A 24,067-nucleotide genomic window follows, 5' to 3' on the forward strand; every position below is an offset into this window, starting at 1 on the left:
TTGCTTCCCAGCAATCCCCTCCCCTCCTTAAACTGCAAACAGCAGCAGACAGGGGTGTTTTACATGCTGCAGTCATGATGCTTTGCTTTGCACCCATGGCAAAGTTTACCCGACGTGTGGCGATCGTCAGGTGTGAAGCCTGCCGACCGCAATGCAGTCAAGCAAATGGGGGTGGTCCTTAAATGCCCTGCAACTGCATTGCAGCACAAGGTTGGGGCGTGTTTGTCGGCAGAAGTGGGGTTAAGCCCTGGTTCACATTGATGCGATTTGTAGGGTTGCCACCTCATTTCTTTAAAACAAACAGATATGAATTACACGAGTTCTGTGGTTGATTAAGGTGGTAATTAAACTCACTTGGTGCCTTATCTGCATTAAATTAGCCTCAGAACCTGTGTAATTCATATGTGCTCGGGTTTAAAGGGATGATGTGGCAACTCTAGCAATTTGGCATGCGATTTGACATGCCAACAACCGGCAATGGCAGCGTCCGAACCGGTGCAACACTGCATTTGCGGCATCGCACTGATTCCCAAAAGTAGTTTCTGTACTACTTTTGGCAATTTCGGGGTGCAATTTCCATTAACATCTGTGCGGAAACCCACACGGATGTTTCTGAAATAGCTCCCCAGAAGTCGGTACTGACACGCGAGAATGAAATTGTGTGAGGTCAGCTGAACTCGCACAATTTCATTCCCACAGTCTGTGTGAACCAGGGCTAAAGCAGGTGGTGAAGAGGCATTACATTGCTTCCTCAACCCCTGTCAGTAGCCTCTGAAGTCCAATCCAAACGCTGATCATGCTTCAGAGAAAAGCGAGTTTTAAACGCACCATATACCTTTACTTATTTACTCATTTGTTAAATTTAAGGCCTCATTCACATGGGGTGTAGTATAGTGTACACCTGTGTGAGGGCTGTGTTTATGCAAACAGGGATGCACAGGCTGCCCTACACACGACAAACACCTTTTCGGTCTTGGAACGTCAGGCATTTCATCAGGCTGTGTATGTGACAAACGCGCAGAAATATGTGTGTCTGCTGCCCCCGCTTAGGGTGGCATCAACAATTAATGGCACTGCGAAAGTGCGACCCATGTTTACAGTGCGTTTCCAAAACATGTGCCAAAACACACATCTTTGTGTGTTTTGTTGCACCTTTATGAAATGCGCAAGTGTGAATGCAGCCTGAGGGCCCAAGTACAAATAAATTTATTAAATCGCAGCTTCTCATAGGAGTACGTTCTGTCGCTTGTGGTGCGTTGCCTGTCACGGTTAGAAGCACAGGAACTTAATTTTGAGCAATTTGTGTGTATCTAGGCCCTTTGGAGTTGAATGGATGCACCTGAATAGGCACGACACAAATGTTTCTGTGTGTTTTTTAAGCGTTTCTCTGCCACAGCACACAAAAAAAGCCAGGAGATGCATGAGAGATGACAACAGCGGGTGTAACAGAGGATTCAAAAGAGAGAAAAAACACCTGAGGCTTCCATAATACACGATAAACTATTTAAAAAACGTGTATATGCGCAACCCAATGCACTAAAAAACAAAAAACATATATGAAAAAAGCATAAAAAACGCATGTATATGTGCGTCAAATCGCACAAAAACACACAAAAAAAAACACTCAAGTGTGAATACAAAATTAAAGTGAGGTGATTCTGTGGTAACCAGTAGGCCCGGTTGCTATCGGTAACCGCACTCCTCATCCCGCCATTGCTTTTGGAACAGCTTGTTATATGTAAATTTACCATTTTCTGAACACATGTGACAATCATGCCGCCATGATGCCGCCAAGCTGCCTCTTTTCTATATATGATTTTTTTTTATTTTTGTTTATTTTTGTAAGTACAGATTTTTTCACTTTTTCTGGTAACTTCTTAGGAATTTTCTGATGCAGACTGATAGGGTTGGCCTGTGGCCATTTTTTACTGCTATACGTCCGTCCACGCAGGCACTGGGAGAGGAAAACGTGCTCCCCCTCTTGCCGCGCGGTCTGGGTGTATATATAAATGTATATAGAGCGATTAAGTCATCCCTCCCTCTCTGGGCGCCTGTGGCGAATCTGCTGTGGTGGGTGAGGAGATGAATTTACTCAACCAGACAGAAAAAGGAGGGGGTGAAGGGGGAGGAGGAGGAGGGTTCCATCCCATCCCATCCCCCCCCCCTCCTCCTCCTCGTCTCCCACCCAGTACAAATGTCATGCCTGTACACCGCCAGCAACATATCTGCGCTCGCACACACACACACACACACACACACACGTACGCACAGGCACGCCCGGGCCTGCTCTGTCCGCTGCACGCCTTCATGCAGGACGCACTACGAAGACAAAGGACGCGATACAATTTTTTTTGGTGGGGTGGTACTCAAAGTGTTTTTTTCTTTGCTGCGCCTTTTTTTGTAGCTATTGCGATGTCACCACACATGTCACAATCTGATTGTACAATCTCCTTTAGATCTACCATCAGCTATGTAGTGCAATGGCCTGTCTGACTGGAAGTAAACAGAATCGATTGCTTAGGCCTGTCAGCTTAATTTCTTTAGGCATGCGGTTAGGCTGCTTTCACACTGAGGCAGTTTTTAGACATTTTAGCGCTACAAATAACACCTGTAAAGTGCCTGAAAACTGCTTCTCATGCGCCATGCTTTCACACTGGGGCGGTGCACTTGCGGGACGGGGAAAAATAGTCCTGCAACCCGCATCTTTGGGGCGCCCCTGCCTATTGGAATGAATGGGCAGCGCTTCCGAATCGCCTGTAAAGCGCTTCAGAAGTGCCACAACCTGGGCGGTTTTAACCCTTTCTTCGGCCGCTAGCGGGGGGGTTTAAAAGCATCACGCTAACAGCCGAAAAGCATAGATAAAACTACGGTAAATCGTCGTTAAAACGAAGGTAAATCGCCACTAGAACGCAGGTAAAACACCGTTAAAATGTTTCCGCAAGTACAGTGTGAAAGTAGCCTTAGAGGGGGGCAGCGTTTTTGTCGCCCCCCCCCCTTTAAGCTGCAGTAGGCAGCGGACGGGGGATGTTGTTTACATGCCATGGTTGCGATGCTTCATACCAACTTTTACCCGACAAGTAGTGATTGGCAGCCGGAAAGCCCGCTGAACACAACACACTTGAGCAAATGAGGGAGCGACGCAAACACCTTACAAGCACATGCATGTTTGTCGGCAAAAATAGGGTTAAACACTTGACCTCTGGAAGATTTACCCCCCTTCATGACCTATTGTTTGCGATAAAGCGCTGCATTACTTTAACTGACGATGCGCAGACACGCAGTGCTGTACATAAATGAAATTGATGTCCCTTTTTAACCACAAATAGAGCTTTCTTTTGGTGGTATTTGATCACCTCTGCATTTTTTTTTTTTTTTGAGCTATAAACAAAAATAGACCGAAAATTTTGAAAAAAGAAAACAATTTTTTTTACTTTCTGCTATAAAATATATCCAATGAAAGAAATTATTTCTTCATTGATTTAGCCAATATGCATTCTACTACATATTATTGGTGAAACAAAATCCCATTAAGCATATATTGATTGGTTTACGCAAACGTTATAGTGTCTACAAACTATGGGATATATACTGGAATTTTGCATCTCCACAGGCAACGCTTTAACATTTTTTACAGGTTACCTGTTAGAGGAGGTCTAGTGCTAGAATTATTGCTCTCGCTCTAATGTGAGCCGCTATACATCACATGTTTGGTGCGATCACCGTTTACATATGCATGCTCGACTTTATAGTATCTCACAAGAGTACATCCCTCACATTTTTGTAAGTATTTTTTTATATCTTTTCATCTGACAACACTGAAGAAATGACACTTTGCTACAATGTAAAGTAAAGAGTGTACAGTGTATAACAGTGTACAGTGAAAATGTCCAAATTGGGCCCAAAGTGTCAATATTTTGTGTGGCCACCATTATTTTGCAGCACTGCCTTAACCCTCTTGGGCATGAAGTTCACCAGATCTTCACAGGCTGCCACTGGAGTCCTCTTCCACTCCTCCATAACGACATTACAAAGCTGGTGGATGTTAGAGACCTTGTGCTCTTCCACCTTTCCGTATGAGGATGCCCCACAGATGCTCAATAGGGTTTAGGTCTGGAGACATGCTCGGCCAGTCCATCAACTTGACTCTCAGCTTCTTTAGCAAGGCAGTGGTCGTCTTGGAGGTGTGTTTGGGGTCGTTATCATGTTGGAATACTGCCCTGCGGGCCAGTCTCTGAAGGGAGGGGATCATGCTCTGCTTCAGTATATTACAGTACATGTTGGCAGTCATTGTTCCCTCAATGAGCTGTGGCTCCCCAGTGCCAGTGTTCCGCCGAGAAAGGTCCCCCTGGCGGATAATGACCCCCCCCTGTACTGGCTGTGTTCCATCAATACTTTTATCTTCCAAGACCAAACGACTTGGGTCAATCGTAACTGTCACCATCTGCTGCTATTTTTTATCTCACACTATCCATGTTCAATGCGATCATTCTGGTAAATCAGACATCGATCGTTCAGTCTTATTGCAATGTCTATGACTGCCCCGTAGGGTCAAAATATTTACCTCTATTGATCCTTGATTGGATCATTTTGTTGAATTGAATGCCGATGGCTCTGCTTTATCACCAGGGGCAAACTGACCATTCGGGCACTCGGCATTGCCCGAGGGCCCCATGCCACTAAGGGGCCCCATCAGGGTTGCCAGCCTCAATAAAACCAGGGAAAGTACGTAAAAATCTGTGTTTTTTTTTAAATCCCAAGATTATAGCTGCCCCGCCTCTCCAGTACCTTTTCAGTGTGTGTATGTGTATTCTGTGTGTGTATACTGTGTGTGTATATTGTGTGTCTGTGTGTGTATACTGTATGTGTGTGTGTGTGTGTATACTGTGTGGCCCCATAATCTATTGCCTAAGGCCCCCATAATCTCCTATTGCCTAAGAGTCCCCACATAATCTCATATTGCCCAGGGGCCCCATAATCTTCTCCTATTGCCCGGGGGCCCCATGAGTTGTCAGTCCGCCCTTGTTTATCACAATGTGTATGACCACCATTAAAGAGGAACTGCTGTCTGCTCACAAAATTTATAATAAAAACATCTTTGCCATTTTGAAGCTTCCCTCCAACCACTTTGCAGATTGTTTTCTATATACTGTGATTCTGTACTTGCCAAATATGCTGCAGCTGCAGACATCTCCCTCCACTGAGTCTGGCTGCAGCCATTTTAACTGTGGGCAGCTGAAGCTGCTGCCTGTTCACTTCCTGGATTTACATAGACACACAGAGGCACGCCTCCAGCTCTGCAGCTCTCATTAGCCCTCTTATGACTCATCCCCCTTCCTGGCAAACTCTCAGGAGAGTGAGAGCCAGAGCTGTGCATGATGTCATAAGCCTAGGCTAATGACCAGACAGGAAACAGGAAGTGGGCTGTATAAGGGATTTACTGGCAGAAAAAAATGTTTTATTATCCAAAGTTAAAACAACAAGAGCAGAAGATTTAATAGATGGAAAGATGAAAAAATGACTGAAGGTCCGATTTACGTACTCGTTGATGTACTCGTTATGAACACTTCTTATTAGATCTACCGACAAGTATGACGTGCCTGATTGGATACAAATCGATTGGATCGATTAGGTAGATCCGAAGTCAATTGTATGATAGAATTGTGACCATACACAATTTATTTTCTGGGCAATCTCGTATGATAAGATTAATTGATCTTTAGTAGACCACCTATTTGATCGATATGTCACACGCAGAAATGCGGAATTTGATTGATAATTAAGTTACGATCATTGATCTCATCTCTGTCTCCACCATGAAATCTCATAATCAAAATCCAATCGTATTCATGAACAATCGACCAATAGTTTTTCCACCCTGGCCGATTGACAGTTTCATTGAATCTGATCTAAATCGATCAGAAGGGAACTTATGGCTATTGCCTGCATCTCTTACCTTTTGTACCCCTACCCCCTCCCATTAGAATGTAAGCTCAACGAGCCGGGCCCTCCTGTCCCTTCTGTATTGAACTGTACTGTAATTGTGTTGTCCCCCCTCTACATTCGCTGCATAAACTGTTGGCGCTATATAAATCGTGTATAATAATAATAATGAATCACACATCGATTGGATAATGTCATTGGAGTGTGTACTGCCGCCGTAGGCTGACCATACAATCTGATTGTACAATCTCCTTTAGATCTACCATCTACTATGTAGTACAAGGAGCTGCCTGACTGATGCTATTTGAGTGGGTTGTTCAGGTTTATCCTCATATTACATCATTTTGGTAAATCCAAAGTCGATTGTACAGAGATTGTATGATCAGATTGTAGCGTGTATGGTGAGCCTAAAGCTGGCTACACAGGGAGCGAATTTCTTTCCTGCAACTCGTTTGCTTGATTCCCCCATAAATGCAGACAGGGCTGATGCGGGAATCCCTCCAGGATGGAGAACACAGTGAATATCGCTATAGCAGTCACTACTGATAATCGCAAGAGAATCCGGCAGGCTGGTTGTACCCAAATTGATCAATCAACTTGGGTACAACCAGCCTGCCCATTAACAATTTGAATCTTGGAAAATTTCTACTGATCCAGAGGAGAGTCTAATCGGGTATGGCCGTCCCTAGATTCTGACAGTCTCTGGCCCCGCCCCTCGCCTTCATTGGATTTAATTTATTCCAATCACAGAGGTTCAGCATCACATGTGGGTGTTGCCTTGGAGAAGGGAGTGGTCTGCATGCAAATTGCAGCTTTCCTGGGAAACGCCCACTCCTCCAGACTGACCACTCTTCAAGACATTTTGATATTTGCATAACTCCTCCCACTGCTTGCATGAGAGGAGTACTGAGGCTCCGAGGTTTTCCAGGAAACTTTGTACAGCCCCCCCCCCACCAGCCATGATCTGCCTGCATTGCATAGAGAATCACAGAGACCCAGTGATGAGATCACTGGGACTAAAAAAAAGGTATGCAGTCAAATCAGAAAAGTTTTATTGAAAAGAAAAATGATTAACATGGGGGGATGGGAGGAATGAAGACCCGGGGAAGGCAAAGTAAAAGCAGATTAACTTGATCAGTGATTTGCAATTTGCTGCTGAAGCTGATCTCTGGGCAAAAAAATAAAAATAAACTCCTCAATAGCCATAAAAGATATAAATGAACGTTGTGTGCACCACATGCCTCTTTCAAACACAGATATTACCTTGTAAAAGTAGCTGTGACATCATCACCTGTACTGTGCCTGTGCAGAGAGAAGAGCTGTGGGAGGGACTCAGCAGGCTCCACCCACTACATAAATCTACAGGAGGGGGCGGGGACAAGACCAGTCACCCTGCACAAGGGGGAGAGCAGCAGTGAGCGGTCTTTATTACAGGAATGTAACGTTTCAGACCGGATTACTGCACAGGTCTGAAAAGAACTACATAAAGCGCACCAAGGAAGAAAACGCATGATGAATGGATTTAGACATTATTCGGTTAGCCCGGAGTTCAGGTCTAATGATGTGTGAAGAATAATCAGGTTTCTATTACCCACTTGACCCCTGGAAGATTTACCCCCCCACACCTTAACGGCCAAGCCCTTTTTTTTGCTATGCATCACTGCGTTACTTTAACTGACAATTGTGTGGTCATGCAACGCTGTACACAAACCAAGTTTATATCATTTGTTTACACAAATAGAGCTTTTTTTTGGTGGTATTTTATCACCTCTGTGTTTTTTTACTTTTAAAGACCCAAAATTTACGGGGGGAAAAAAACAATATTTTTTTTACTTTCTGCTATAAAAAAAATCAAATTTCTTCATAAATTTAGGCCAATATGTATTCTGATACATATTTTTGATAACAAAAAATCCCAATAAGAGTATGATTGGTTTATGCGACCGCTATAGCGTCTACAAATTATGGGATATATTTATCAAAATTTTATTTATTTCATTTAGTAATGACGGTGATCAGCGACTTATAGTGAAACTGTGATAGTGCAGTGGAAAAGCTGACACTAACTGCAGTGGCGGCTGGTGCGTGGCGTAAACATTTTTTGAAAAAAAACCATCAATTGCAGCCACTGTGCCATCAAACGCTGCAACTGTGCCCATCAAACGCTGCCAATGTGCCATCATATGCTGACACTGTGCCATCAGTTGCAGTCACTGTGCCAAACGCTGCCACTGTGGCCATTAAATGATGCCACTGTGCCCAATAAACGCTGCCACTGTGCTCATCAAATGCTGCCACTGTGCCCATTCAACACTGGCACTGTGACAAACGCTGCCACTGTGCCCATCAAACGCAGCCACTGTGCCAAACGCTGCCACTGTGCCCATCAAATGCTGCCACTGTGCCAAACGCTGCCACTTTGCCCATTAAACGCTGCCACTGTGCCAAACGCTGCCACTGTGCCCATCAAACGCAGCCACTGTGCCAAACACTGCCACTGTGCCCATCAAACGCAGCCACTGTGCCATCAAATGCTGCCACTGTTCCAAACGCTGCCAGTGTACCCATCAAATGTTGCCAGTGTGCCCATCAAATGCTGCCAGTGTGCCCTTGAATGCCCTCCAGTGTGACCCCTGCCCGCTCGCCGTCTTCCGGACACTTACCCTGTCTTGGTGGGGCAGCGTGTGACGGTGACGAGCAGGGTCCTCCATGCATCTCCTGCCTCATCTCCTATCCTCTCCTCCTGATAGGCGTCCAGTAGCGGCACCTGCTGTTTCAGCCAATCAGGTGACAGGTAACAAACCCGGGCACCTGATTTTTGGAAAGACGGTTTTGTGTTAGGAAAACGAATAGTCATTCGCTTTTCTAACACTGCTGACCCAGTATGGTGCTCACAGGTCACTTTTTTTGAAGCCTATTAAAGCCTATGGCTCTAATCAAGTGCTTCAAAAACACCCCTGGCCGCTGTAATTCAGGCGCCCTGCGTCTGAAAAGGGGCCAGGCACCTGAATAGGGGGTGGCAGTGGCGGGCATAGATAGATTTATGCAATGCATGAATCTATCTAAGGAAAAAGGGGGCGGCGCCGAGGCGCCCTTAATGCACGGGCCGCCACTGACTAACTGACACTTTTTGGAAACCAGTGACACTAATATAGTGATCAGTGTTACAAATATGCGCTGACTGTCACTGTACTAATGACACTGGCTGGAAAGGGGTTAACATTTAGGGCGATCAAAGGGTAATTGTGTGCCTAAAGGTAGATCTGTTTTGGCTCGAAGCAGATGAGGTGAAGACATTTGTGGGAGACAGACCATGCTGCGAGCTGTTAGCAGAAAGTTTCCACATTGCAACAGGAATGCAGAAAGGCAGAGTAGTGGACTGATTGGTGCTGCTGCCTGATCATTTTGGGAGAATAGAGCCGGTGCTGCCGACTGATCATTGGGAAGTACACTGTGTTGTTGACCTCTGAGCTGTTGTAGGTGAAGAGAGTTACGTAGCTGTCACTCCTGGAGTTGGTGAGAAGTCACTGGCCAAACCTCACTTCTCCCTATTAAACAGGAACAGTATTGTTTGTTTGGTAAACAGTTCCGGCGTCTATGCCCCGGTTGGGAGGAGCTTTTTCTGAGCACTCCAATGCTAGATCTGGGCCCCAATGTGCTGGCCAGCAGAGAAAGGGTTTAATACAGACTGACAGACTGTTTTTTTATTTAATATCTTTTTATTTAGCAAAAACAGATATGAAAAGACATAAAAAGTATGGAAAACACAAACCGCATCATTATTGAAATAGTCAAAGAAACAAGGTAATGGGACTCATGTACACCCAGTGATATACAATCATATGATATGACATATGGTCCAGGACCAACAGTAATACTGAAGTGAAAGGAGTATAGTATGTGGTCCGTAAAATTAAGTAGGACTAGGTGTCACCTTGGGTCATCATAAGTAACGAAAATGTTTGACTAGATGATGGTTTCATAGAAAGGAAGAGATAGACTAAAGGTGGGAGAAGAAGAAAAAAAGGGGGGAGGTAGAGAGGGGGGATTGAGGAGGGAAGTAGGGATGGGGAAGGGTGTAGGGTGGGAGGCTGGCAATCATGGTAATATTGGTAATATTCCTGTGGGACATACAGGAATAAATGAACACGGATGAACATTTACAACTGAGAAACCAAAAGAGAGAACACTTAACCCATGTTACAGATATGCCAGTTAATGCATTCTAGTAAATTAGGTTGTCTTGGGCAGTCGTAGTGATGAGATCGCTATAGCAAGGTGTGCCCAACCAGGGGGCGCTTAGTAGTTCCCCTTGCAATGGGGGTAAGTTCCTCCATAAGACAAACCTCTGAGACCATTTGTAACCATTTCTGTATGGAAGGGATTATGGGTTGGCCCCAAATAGAGGGAATAAGGGCCTTGGCTGTGTTCAGCAGGTGGGGAACGAGCGAGCGTTTATACCTGCCAATGGGCATCGAAGTGGCATGGAAAAGTATAATCCAAGGGTCATGGGGGAGGTCGATGTCAGTGATTTGATGAATTGGGTTCAACACTTTAGACCAAAAGGGGCAAATGAGAGGGCAGGACCACCATATGTGACCATGGGTAGCATCAGTCCCACAGTTCCTCCAACAAAGTGGGGAGTTAGAGGGGAACATTCGGTGTAAATCAACAGGATTGTAATGCCATCTGGTGAGCAGCTTGTAGTTGGATTCTGCGATACTTAAAGAAAGTGAGGAGACATGCACTAATTGCAGAATTTTATCCTTTATCTTGCTTGTAAGAGTGGAGCAATAAAATAAGCAGGGTATTCAGGGCTTTGTAGGTCGATGAGAGCCCCGTAGAACTGTGAGATGCAGTGTAACGGGGGTCCTTGTGGTTGAAGATGAATTAAATTCCATTAATATCTTGGATGCTCCGTAATGGCTGAGGGAGGGTTTATAGGAAGCAATTCATTTGGTTGTATCTCTATTTGTCCATGAAAGAGATGGGCTCGGGGCCCAAGATTTCCAAAAGAGACCTAAGGTTATTTGAACGGAGGATATGGTGTAGTAAAAGGGGGCCCATGATTGAAAGCCCGGATCCATGGAGTCTAGTAGAAAAAAATTGTGATGTAATAGTGGCATTAGAGGAGAGTCATACGACCAGGAAAGATTCTTATGAAGTTCATCCCAGACACCCAGGGAGGATGTGGTAAAGGGCGAGGTGTTTTGAGAAAGGCTCCTTGAGGCACGCAGTAACCAGGGGGCCGTTGAAAGATCTGAGCCACAAAGAGTATAATCAACTGTACCCATAATTTAGAGGTAGTGGCGTATTTCCAGTCTGCGATGCATGACAATACAACAGAATGGTTATAAGCTTTGAGATTTGGAAGCCCCCCCAGTGCGATTGGAACGGCAAAGTACCGCTCTAGAGACTCTTGGGTGGCCATCCCTCCAAATAAAGCGGGCGATCATGGTCTGGAGAAGGGTACAGAATCCTATAGGGACACCCATGGGAATCATTTGGAAGATGAAAAGAATCCGGGGCAGAATATTCATATTCATATTCATTCATATTCACATTCAATAATATTTACTTTGCCTAAACAGGAATGTGATAGAGGACCATTTTCGGAGATCTGTTCTAATGCTGTTCAAGAGGGGAATGTAATTGTGCTTGAAGAGGGAGTGGAGACTGGGGGAGAGATATATACCAAGGTATTTCATACTATTGCATTACCAATGAAAAAAGGGGCCTCAATTGGTCGGCGGCTGATTGGGGGACATTAATGTTTAGTATTTCAAATTTGGCTAAATTAAATTTAGAAGTTAGATAATACTTGTAATTCAGAAAAGGCTAACATTATGTTTTGAAGTGAGATGCGTGGTTGTTGGCTAAAGAATAAAATATCATCAGCATAAGCTGCATATTTATAGGATCTATTTCCAACTTGAATGCCATGTATACTATCGTTATGTCTAATTGTGGCCAGGAAGGGTTCCAGGGAGATGGCAAAAAGGAGAGGAGAAAGGGGGCAACCTTGCCTGGTTCCATTGTGTAAGGTCAAGGGGGTCACTTAAAGATCCATTTATACAAATTTGTGCAGAGGGATTGGCGTAAATAGAAGAGATGTGGTAATACATCTTGGGGCCTAGGCCCAAGTGAAGGAGGGTCATCTTGAGATAGTCCCAGTCTACCCCATCGAATTCTTTCTCAGCATCTATTGAGAGGAGATGGGTGGGCTGGGAATATTTGCGAACGTAATGGATTAGAGATAGAGATCATAAGGAATTATCTCTGGCTTCCCTATTGGGTATAAAGCCTGTTTGGTCTGCAGTGACCCACTTGGGAAGTAGAGGGAGTTGCCTATTTGCCATAACTTTGGCGTAGAGTTTAGTGTCTGTATTTAGAAGAGAGATGGGTCTAAAACTACTGCAGAGGGTGGGATCCTTGCTGGGTTTGCGGGTGACGGTAATATGGGCCAAGAGGGATTCCGGGCGCAAGCCATAAGCGTGGGAAATTGAATTGGCGTATGCTGGGAGGCGGGGGGAGAAGAATATCACTGAATGTTTTATAATATAAAATTGTGAATCCATCGGGTCCAGGGGCTTTACCCGTAGGTGAGGATTTTAGTGCATTTTAGAATTCCTCAATAGAGAAATCAGATTCCATGTCTTTAAGGGCCGACCGTGACAGTTTTGGAAGTTTAGCAGCTTTCAAGTAGGCAAGGATATGTTTACTTTTCTCTGATTGGGACATAGAGGCTAGGCCACCCTCAACATTATATAAGTCAGTGTAAAAATCTCTAAATGCTTTGGAGATTTGGGGGGTAGTATGTACCAAGTCGCCTGATGAGGGTTTAATTTTGGGTATGAAAGACACTGTCTGCCTGGTTTGTTACCCTACTCAAAGATCTTTTGAGAGATGCAATGGAATTTCCTCTTAGTGTCTAGGTCAAGAAGAGTTTTGAGTTCTTATCTTTTTAGTGTGAGAGCTGAATGGTGTGTGGCCTGTAGCAATAGTTTTCTGTTGCTTATCTAATTCAGCAATTTGACAAAGAACCTGCTCGATCTGCTGACCATGCTCCCTTTTTTTCCCTCGCACCAAGTTCAATGAGTCAACCCCTCATGGTAGCTTTATGAGCTCTTCATAGGGCTGAAGGGGAGATTTCTGAGGAGGCGTTCTCTCTAAAATACTGAGTCAGGGAAGCAGATAATATGGAGACTTTAGTTGGCTTGGATAAGAGGGAGTCATTGAGTTTCCAATTGTTGGTGTGACAAAGTGGGTATAGTCATGCGTATAAAGACGGGTATATGGTCTGAGATAGATGCAGTACCTATGCTGGCTGACCATAGGAGAGGAAGGTGGAAATGGTCTATAAAGATATTATCTATTCTGGAGTAGGATTGGGGCGTTTTGGAGAAATGGGAGAAATCTTTTTCTTTAGGGTGAAGTAAGTGCCAAGCATCCATTAGTTGTAAACCCAGGAGCTTTTTGTTAACGTAAGCTAGGCGTTTGAATGGGATATTGGATCGACCTTGTGAGGTGTCAGTAATGGGATCCAATGGCATATTTATATCCCCCGATAGAACAATTAAAACTTCAGCGAAGTATGAGAGTTTTGTCAGAAGTTGGGTGAAGAAAGAGGGTTGATTATGGTTAGGGCAGTAAACATTTGCTATGGTGCACTTAGTATTGCCTGTAAACCCTTTGAGAAAAAGGAAGCGACCATGATCGTCCGCTAACATTTCAGTGAGGCGAAAAGACACACTGGCACCGAACCCAATGGCTACTCCTTTAGCTTTGTTGGTATCTGACAAACTGTAATACCAGGTTGGGAAACGAGGCAAATACAATTTAACAGAGGTCGAATGGGTCAAGTGTGTCTCCTGGAGGAAAGCAATAGAGCAAGATACGTTTTTTTAGTTCTCGCAACACTTGATGTCGTTTTGCGGGTACATTAAGGCCCCTAACATTATAAGTAGTGATGGACGAACTTCCGACGGGACGTTTCGCGAACGCGAAACGCGAACGGGCACAAACGTTCGCGAAAACGACCGTTCGCCGCGGGCTCCATTGACTTCAATGGGAGGCGAATTTCGCAAACCTTTAGGTCGAATTTGCGGCCACGGGGTAATTATTAGGGGGTAGCACGTAGTCCCACCACCTGGACAATAGCATAATACATGTATGAGGTGAATTTGGGATCGATAACTACAAGCATTTTTTTTTTATTTGGGAAATTGTTCTGACAATTCAGGACTATGGAGCTAATGAAGGCAATGGAGGAGAGGGAAGGTCAGGGACCAGGGTAGGCAAACAAGAGGGTGCAGGAGATACAGAGCACTGACAGCAGCACCGTAATACAGAGCACTGACATCAGCACCGTGACATACAGCGCTGACAGCAGCTCCGTGACATACAGCGCTGACAGCAGCTCCGTGACATACAGCGCTGACAGCAGCTCCGTGACATACAGCGCTGACAGCAGCTCCGTGACATACAGCGCTGACAGCAGCTCCGTGACATACAGCGCTGACAGCAGCACCGTGACATACAGCGCTGACAGCAGCTCCGTGACATACAGCGCTGACAGCAGCTCCGTGACATACAGCGCTGACAGCAGCTCCGTGACATACAGCACTGACAGCAGCTCCGTGACATACAGCGCTGACAGCAGCTCCGTGACATACAGCGCTGACAGCAGCACCGTGACATACAGCGCTGACAGCAGCTCCGTGACATACAGCGCTGACAGCAGCTCCGTGACATACAGCGCTGACAGCAGCTCCGTGACATACAGCACTGACAGCAGCTCCGTGACATACAGCGCTGACAGCAGCTCCGTGACATACAGCGCTGACAGCAGCACCGTGACATACAGCGCTGACAGCAGCTCCGTGACATACAGCGCTGACAGCAGCTCCGTGACATACAGCGCTGACAGCAGCTCCGTGACATACAGCGCTGACAGCAGCTCCGTGACATACAGCGCTGACAGCAGCTCCGTGACATACAGCGCTGACAGCAGCTCCGTGACATACAGCGCTGACAGCAGCTCCGTGACATACAGCGCTGACAGCAGCTCCGTGACATACAGCGCTGACAGCAGCACCGTAAGCAGCCCCAGGAGGAAGTCAGCACAGCACAGGGATGGTGTGATCCCCTCATAATAAGAACCCCCAGGAGGAAGTCAGCACAGCACAGGGATGGTGGGAGCCCCTCATAATAAGAACCCCCAGGAGGAAGTCAGCACAGCACAGGGATGGTGGGAGCCCCTCATAATAAGAACACCCAGGAGGAAGTCAGCACAGCACAGGGATGGTGGGAACCCCTCATAATAAGCAGCCCCAGTAGAAATATGACACCGCTCAACCTCTTCAAAGAGGAGGGTAGGGGCATATAGTACGGTGTGCTTTTTTGGGTCAGGGAAGTGAGCCAAATGAATTAAGAAGGTCTGTGTGCTTGATTCCAAAAATTGTTTATAGACATATACATGGTCTACTGATCACATGTGTTGAATTCCTCCGAGATCCATGCCTCATTCATTTTTAGAAATGTGAGGTAGTTAACACTGTCGTGAGCTAGGCGAGTACGCTTATCGGTCACAATCCCCCCTGCTGCGCTGAACGTCCTTTCGGACAGGACACTGGATGAGGGGCAAGCCAACAGTTCGATTGCAAATTGGGCAAGCTCTGGCCAGAGGTCAAGCCTGCCCACCCAGTAGTCTAGGGGTTCATCACTCCTCAGAGCGTCCACATCGGCCGTTAACCCAATGTAGTCGGACACCTGACGGTCTAGGCGTTCCCTGATGCTGGATCCGGATGACACCTGTCGATGGGTCGGCTGAAAGAATGACCTCATATCCGAAGTCACCAACACATCTTCAAACCGGCCTCTTCTTGCAGGCGCTGTTGGATTGGTACCCGCAAATCCTTCTCTGGGAGTGGGAATTGCTCCTCTGCCAGCGCACGCAAAAGCAGAATGCAGCATTTCTCGAAGCAAGGCCTGGAAGTGCTGCATTCTGACAGCCCTCTGCGACGGCGGTAACATTTCCGCCATTTTGTGTTTGTACCGGGGATCTAAGTACGTTGCCACCCAGTACTGGTCCTTGACCCTCATGCTTTTTATACGGGGGTCCCTATTAAAACACTGGAGCATGAAGGCCCCCATTTGCACTCAAGCGGAAGGTATGTGGTGGTGGTGGTGTTGTTGGTGGTAGTGTCTTTGGGGGTGCACATAGCAGAGAGTGAAGAAGAGGGTGCAGATCGAGAGGATGAGGAGGGTGCAGAAGAATAAGGCTGAGTGAGCCACTCAACCAAGTCTGGTGCGTCCTTTAAAGTAATTGAACGCACCTTCTGCAACTTCCCACTTTGGCTCAAGGCTGTTGCTCCTGCCCTACCCCTACCACCCCTGCGGAAGGGCCTGCCTCTTCCTCTGCCTGTCATTTTTTAAATCACCCTGTGACAAAACTCTTAGTCCCTATACCGCTGAAGGACTGCTGCAGTATAGGGCAGCGGTCAGCAGTAGTGCACGGCAACCCTATGTATTGTGGACCGATAGCGGTCCTTACAGAACAGCAGACTGTAACGCACTCAGGCCTATGTACCGTAGCACCCTATACCAAGTTACCAGTCCTTATAAGAACTTTTGTGGACCAAGCAGGTTGTGTGTTAGTGATTAGCAGACTGTACGTCAGTCCCTATACCAATGAAGGACTGCTGCAGTATAGGGCAGCGGTCAGCAGTAGTGCACGGCAACCCTATGTATTGTGGACCGATAGCGGTCCTTACAGAACAGCAGACTGTAACGCACTCAGGCCTATGTACCGTAGCACCCTATACCAAGTTACCAGTCCTTATAAGAACTTTTGTGGACCAAGCAGGTTGTGTGTTAGTGATTAGCAGACTGTACGTCAGTCCCTATACCAATGAAGGACTGCTGCAGTATAGGGCAGCGGTCAGCAGTAGTGCACGGCAACCCTATGTATTGTGGACCGATAGCGGTCCTTACAGAACAGCAGACTGTACTGCACTCAGGCCTATGTACCGTAGCACCCTATACCAAGTTACCAGTCCTTATAAGAACTTTTGTGGACCAAGCAGGTTGTGTGTTAGTGTTTAGCAGACTGTGCGTCAGTCCCTATACCGCTGAAGGACTGCTGCAGTATAGGGCAGCGGTCAGCAGTAGTGCACGGCAACCCTATGTATTGTGGACCGATAGCGGTCCTTACAGAACAGCAGACTGTAACGCACTCAGGCCTATGTACCGTAGCACCCTATACCAAGTTACCAGTCCTTATAAGAACTTTTGTGGACCAAGCAGGTTGTGTGTTAGTGATTAGCAGACTGTACGTCAGTCCCTATACCAATGAAGGACTGCTGCAGTATAGGGCAGCGGTCAGCAGTAGTGCACGGCAACCCTATGTATTGTGGACCGATAGCGGTCCTTACAGAACAGCAGACTGTAACGCACTCAGGCCTATGTACCGTAGCACCCTATACCAAGTTACCAGTCCTTATAAGAACTTTTGTGGACCAAGCAGGTTGTGTGTTAGTGTTTAGCAGACTGTGCGTCAGTCCCTATACCGCTGAAGGACTGCTGCAGTATAGGGCAGCGGTCAGCAGTAGTGCACGGCAACCCTATGTATTGTGGACCGATAGCGGTCCTTACAGAACAGCAGACTGTAACGCACTCAGGCCTATGTACCGTAGCACCCTATACCAAGTTACCAGTCCTTATAAGAACTTTTGTGGACCAAGCAGGTTGTGTGTTAGTGATTAGCAGACTGTACGTCAGTCCCTATACCAATGAAGGACTGCTGCAGTATAGGGCAGCGGTCAGCAGTAGTGCACGGCAACCCTATGTATTGTGGACCGATAGCGGTCCTTACAGAACAGCAGACTGTAACGCACTCAGGCCTATGTACCGTAGCACCCTATACCAAGTTACCAGTCCTTATAAGAACTTTTGTGGACCAAGCAGGTTGTGTGTTAGTGATTAGCAGACTGTACGTCAGTCCCTATACCAATGAAGGACTGCTGCAGTATAGGGCAGCGGTCAGCAGTAGTGCACGGCAACCCTATGTATTGTGGACCGATAGCGGTCCTTACAGAACAGCAGACTGTAACGCACTCAGGCCTATGTACCGTAGCACCCTATACCAAGTTACCAGTCCTTATAAGAACTTTTGTGGACCAAGCAGGTTGTGTGTTAGTGATTAGCAGACTGTACGTCAGTCCCTATACCAATGAAGGACTGCTGCAGTATAGGGCAGCGGTCAGCAGTAGTGCACGGCAACCCTATGTATTGTGGACCGATAGCGGTCCTTACAGAACAGCAGACTGTAACGCACTCAGGCCTATGTACCGTAGCACCCTATACCAAGTTACCAGTCCTTATAAGAACTTTTGTGGACCAAGCAGGTTGTGTATTAGTGTTTAGCAGACTGTGCGTCAGTCCCTATACCGCTGAAGGACTGCTGCAGTATAGGGCAGCGGTCAGCAGTAGTGCACGGCAACCCTATGTATTGTGGACCGATAGCAGTCCTTACAGAACAGCAGACTGTACTGCACTCAGGCCTATGTACCGTAGCACCCTATACCAAGTTACCAGTCCTTATAAGAACTTTTGTGGACCAAGCAGGTTGTGTGTTAGTGTTTAGCAGACTGTGCGTCAGTCCCTATACCGCTGAAGGACTGCTGCAGTATAGGGCAGCGGTCAGCAGTAGTGCACGTCAACCCTATGTATTGTGGACCGATAGCGGTCCTTACAGAACAGCAGACTGTAACGCACTCAGGCCTATGTACCGTAGCACCCTATACCAAGTTACCAGTCCTTATAAGAACTTTTGTGGACCAAGCAGGTTGTGTATTAGTGTTTAGCAGACTGTGCGTCAGTCCCTATACCGCTGAAGGACTGCTGCAGTATAGGGCAGCGGTCAGCAGTAGTGCACGGCAACCCTATCTATTGTGGACCGATAGCGGTCCTTACAGAACAGCAGACTGTACCGCACCCAAGCCTATGTACCGTAGCACCCTAGACAGACCAAGTTACCAGTCCTTATAAGAACTTTTGTGGAACAAGTGAGTTGTGAATGATTAGCAGACTGCAGCAGAAGGGCAGCAGTCAAGTATAATATTCTTTCTATATTTGGAAGAAAGAATATTATACGTGTACAAGCCTATTACCGTACCACTGATACCAGTCCTGAAAAGAACCTTTGTGGAACTAATAGTAACAGCAAGTCTTTAAAATTATCCTCACTGCCTGACACACTGCTTCCTGCCTGTCCCTATACAAATTGGCAAAAAAGAGTAGGCTGGAACGATTAGCTGGAACAGCTCTTTTGTGGACCTGATAGTAACAGCTAATGATGATGATGATGATGATGATGAAGAAAGACTAATCTGGCTGAGCTGTCCCTAAAATAGCAGCATACAGCGCTCTGTCCCTTTATCTAAACTGACAAAAGAAACTCAGGCTGCTGACCTAACACCTATACCAGTCCTGAAAAGAACTTTTGTGTACCAAATAGCTAGCGTTTTCTCTGTCCCTACTCCACACAGGATCCTTTCCCTACAGTGACAGAAGAAAGAATGTAAAATGGCCACCGGATCGGGTGTATTTATAGGTTAGGGGGAATGTCCAAGTGTCCATGAGCTGTCATGTCTCAATTGGTTGTCCTGTAACACATGATAAACGTGTCACGAAAGGTTAAAGTTCTTGTATACATTAAACACGTAAGTCCGCCGGGGCGAACGACGGAAAAAGGCGTTCGAACCCGCGGACGGCGAAAGTCGGAAATTCGCCGCGAAACGACCGCCGGGCGAACCGTTCGGCCATCACTAATTATAAGAGAGAACCGTTCGAGTAGCCATTACGTCAGTGATGAGTGAGTTTTCAGCTTATACAACCATGTAAGCCAGCAACAGAGGAAGGGAGGAGGGAACGGCGTGAGGGTAGGAGAGGTAGGCCAGAAGAGAAAAAAGAAGAAAAGAGAGCACTTCCAGAGAAGTTGTTTACGATCTGTAAAACCAATGGGAGTTGGAGAATATGCACGCAGAAATCTGCAGTGATCCCTGTGGGGAGGGGAAGAGCGAGCAGCCACCAAGGCCCCGAGGAAGAGACCGACAACAAAAATGAGAGAACTGCTAACACTCGCCAACCCAAAAAGGAGGGGGGCAGGGGACAAACACCAAAATAAGGGCATAAACAGGGAGCAGTAGGCTCCGTCAGCACACGGCCTAAAAAAAAGGGTTAGGCAGTAATAAACTTTAGCATTGTCAAAACAAAGGCATAATAAAACACACAAAATGGGTTATAGTACAACACTGTGCGATCAAGTATTGGAAAATAGAACAAGAGAACCCTGATGTTGTCACAAATATATGGTAGCAAACTGTACTCGGGGGTACCCAGGGGAAAGGGGGCCAACACCGCAAGAAGGATAGACAATGAATTAGGGTGAAGGCTAGGGCCTACATGAGTAAAAGTGGTAACAATGGTAACAGGCATAATTATAAGACAGTTCACCCATTTTTCTGAGAAGAGCCTGGGGTCGCGGTGCGCTTCTGTTTGGATAGGGTTTTCCGCCATTGGGAAGCCAGCGGGGCCGTGAAGGTGGGTATGGGATTTTGCCAAGCCGGGAGCTCCATTTGCAGCAGGTCCAGATCTTGGAGGAAAGCAGAGAGCTCCTCGGGGAACCGGAGCTTGAAGGAGCGGCAATTTTTAGTAGCAATCAGGCACACGGGGAAGCCCCATCTATGTGATCCCATCCTCTCTCAGTTGGTCTAAGCCCTTGTACACACGGTCGGAGATTTCAACGGAATGTGTCCTATCGGATCGTTTTGTCGGATAATCCGACTGTGTGTGGTCTCCATCGGACTGTTTCCGTCGGAGTATCCGACGGACCAAGTTTTCCAACTTGTCTGTAAAATTTTCTGACAAAATGCTCCGATTGGACATACTCCGATCATGTGTAGCCTACTCCGACGGACAAAGTGCCACGCATGCTCAGATCAAATTCCTAGACCAAAGCTATTGGCTACTAGCCTGAACGTAGTCCCGTCGTAACGAAATAACGTCATCACGTTATGTACAATCGGATTTTCCGACAACTTTGTCCGACCGTGTGTATGCAACAGTTTCGGACAAAATCCGTCTGACAAAATCCAACGGATTTGGTTGTCAGAATGTCCGACCGTGTGTACAAGGGCTTAGAGAGGTTTCAGCGCTTGCCTAAGGTTGCACGGGAACCCGATGCTTTAGACGGCATTGCTAAATGCTTTCGGGTCGGTGGCTAGACCGAGTTCCTGTCAGGCACGTCCGTTCAGCGCCATGTGTAAGCCACTCCCCTGACTGACAGACTGTTATTGTAAAACCTGTATGATTGTCGGACGACAGAGCATCTGATTTTTGTCAAAAGGGAGTGTGCCAAGATCTGGTCTTGCATACCAACTATCCGCAAATTGTCGTCTGACAAACACAAATGTAGTGGCGTACTATGAGTGTATAAAGAGGAAGCTTGTTTCTCAAGCGCCACCCTTTGGGCCCCTTATGCTAATTTAGTGTTAGTAAAAGTTAGTAGAATTTTGAGCGTTGATTCACGATTTTCAGATCGTACAAAACAAATACCTTTTAAAATATGTTTGGCATAACTCCATCAGTATCACCAGCAAAGCAGCTTTATTATTATCCCATTAAAGAAGATGAGAATGTGCGCTGCATTTCAGCATCAGCTGGCGCGTCACGAATGTTAATTCTAGATTACGAACGCTAGTTTACAAGACCGAACTCTTCCCCGTCCCGGTCGTTCCTTGATTCCGAGCATGCGTGTTTGTACTTTTGACTTTTGTGTGCCGATTTCTTTACTGACCGGTCATCCAACATTTGCTGTCCGAAAATTGGAAAACAATTGTCTAAAGGAGCGTACTATTGGTAGGAATTTTGGACAACCCTGGTGTTTGGGTAGGTTTGCTCACAAATTTAGTTTGCCAGATAGTAAATGTTCTGATTAACCACTTCCCTACCCACCCATAGTCATATGACGCCCACAGATGGGATCTCGCATCCTGGGTGGGCGTCATATGACATCCTCCCATTCCAGGCTGCCTAGGGGGCGCGCGTGCGCTGCCGGTGTCGCGCGCACGCGCCCGCGGCGTCTCTCTGGAGCCGTTGCGCGTGCCCGCGATGTCCGCCGGGCACCCGCGATTGCCTGGGAACACAGCAGGACCGTGGATCTGTGTATGTAAACACACAGATCCACGTCCTGTCAGTGGAGAGAGACCGATGGTGTGTTCCCAGTACAGAGGAACACCGATCGGTCTCCTCCCCTTGTGAGTCCCCTCCCCCCACAGTTAGAATCACTCCCATAGGGAACATATTAACTCCTGCAGCGCCCCCTGGTGTTAACCCCTTCCCTGCCAGTCACATTTACACAGTAATCAATGCAATTTTATAGAACCGATAGCTGTGTAAATGTGAATGGTCCCAAAAATGTGTCAAAAGTGTCCGATATGTCCATCACAATGTCGCAGTCACGAAAAAAATCGCAGATGGCCACCATTACTAGTAAAAAAAAAAAAAAATGCCATAAATATATCTCCTATTTTGTAGACGCTATAACTTTTGCGCAAACCAATCTATATATGCTTATTGCGATTTTTTTTTAATCAAAAATATGTAGAAGAATACGTATCGGTTTAAACTGAGGGAAAATTTTCTTTTTTTTTTTAAATGGGATATTTATTATAGCAAAATTGTCGCTCTTCTTTTGTTTATAGTGCAAAAAATAAAAACCGCAGAGGTGATCAAATACCACCAAAAGAAAGCTCTATTTGTGGGAAAAAAATGACGTCGATTTTGTTTGGGTGCAACATCGCATGACCGTGCAATTGTCAGTTAAATCAACGCTGTGCCAAATCACAAAAAGTGCTCTGGTAAGGAAGGGGGTAACATTGTCCGGGGCTGAAATGGTTAATTGTTAGAAGATCCACTGATCCCTCTCTAATTCTGGAGTTGCTGCACCCTTTCTCTTCTGTCACTTGCTGGTGACATTAGATCGACAAGGGCAAAGAAGAGTCAGATTATGAATGGATGGGGTGTCTCAGCCAATTGGCAGGTGTTTCTTTAGTCCCTTGGCCTGCTGGGAGAGCCTATTTATTTGTGGGAGTCAGGTGAGTGGAGTTCTGTGCCACCTAGACAGACATATGTTATGTCATGCCGGTTTGCTAGGCCAGAAACCTGCGGCCTATCCCGGGACACCTCGCTGCTAGGCTGCCTGAGGCCTATCCAAGAGCAGGAGGGGCAGCATAGGGTTAGGACTGTAGGATTGGAGTCCAGCCGAGTTACAGAGGTTCTGCCAGACGGTGAACCAGTCCTGGTCGCAGGTAAAGGGGAAGCAGTCGCTACTAAGCGACCATCCTCCTTATTACCAGAGACTACTGTGAGTAAGCCTGAAGAAGTACCAGGGCAGTCTTCTCACCAGCCGGGGATGGTGAAGTGGGAAAGCTTCAGCAAGACCCAAGCCAGAGACCCAGCGGGTTATCGGGGGTGACGCTTGAGGAGTATACAGCAGGTTAGCTGTGTAAGAGCTCAGGGGATGCAGTGGGGGGCTGGGATCTGGAAGTCTAGTGAGAGACTGGGAGCCCAGTGGTTAAAGACTTACTGTGGGAAACTGTGAGATAAGGGAAGAACCGCACTCTGTTGGCAAGTTATATGTGTGAAGATCTTTGGAAACTGTTAAAAGCTTAGTTTCCATGGGAGACAGCGGTCCTGCCAATACAGAAGTTGCATCCGACTGGAGGCTTTGAATTGTATAGCTGTCTGCCTATTGTGTCTTGGAGTCTGTCATTGCATCTACCTAAGGGTGTCCTGGCCCCAACCCCCACTCCCACAGTTCATGTTAAGAGACAATACATCTCTCTAATTGCATTCAAAAAGTGACTGGCGCCCATCATTTCATCTTGCATTACACCCACCATGCCCGGTAACCCACTCTACGAGGATGGGTGTCAGCTCTCCCTGACTCTGGAGGTCACCATCAGACCTCTAGAAGTCTGGGAGGCCACTACATAACATTTCCCCTTAGGCAGGACCATCCCTAATATAGGGCTTAGGGGTCATTCTCTGAACCATTGGCACT

Source organism: Lithobates pipiens, unplaced genomic scaffold, assembly GCF_037356315.1.
Source record: "Lithobates pipiens isolate NorthernLeopardFrog02 unplaced genomic scaffold, aLitPip1_a1.2 Scaffold_8, whole genome shotgun sequence".
NCBI lineage: Eukaryota > Metazoa > Chordata > Amphibia > Anura > Ranidae > Lithobates > Lithobates pipiens.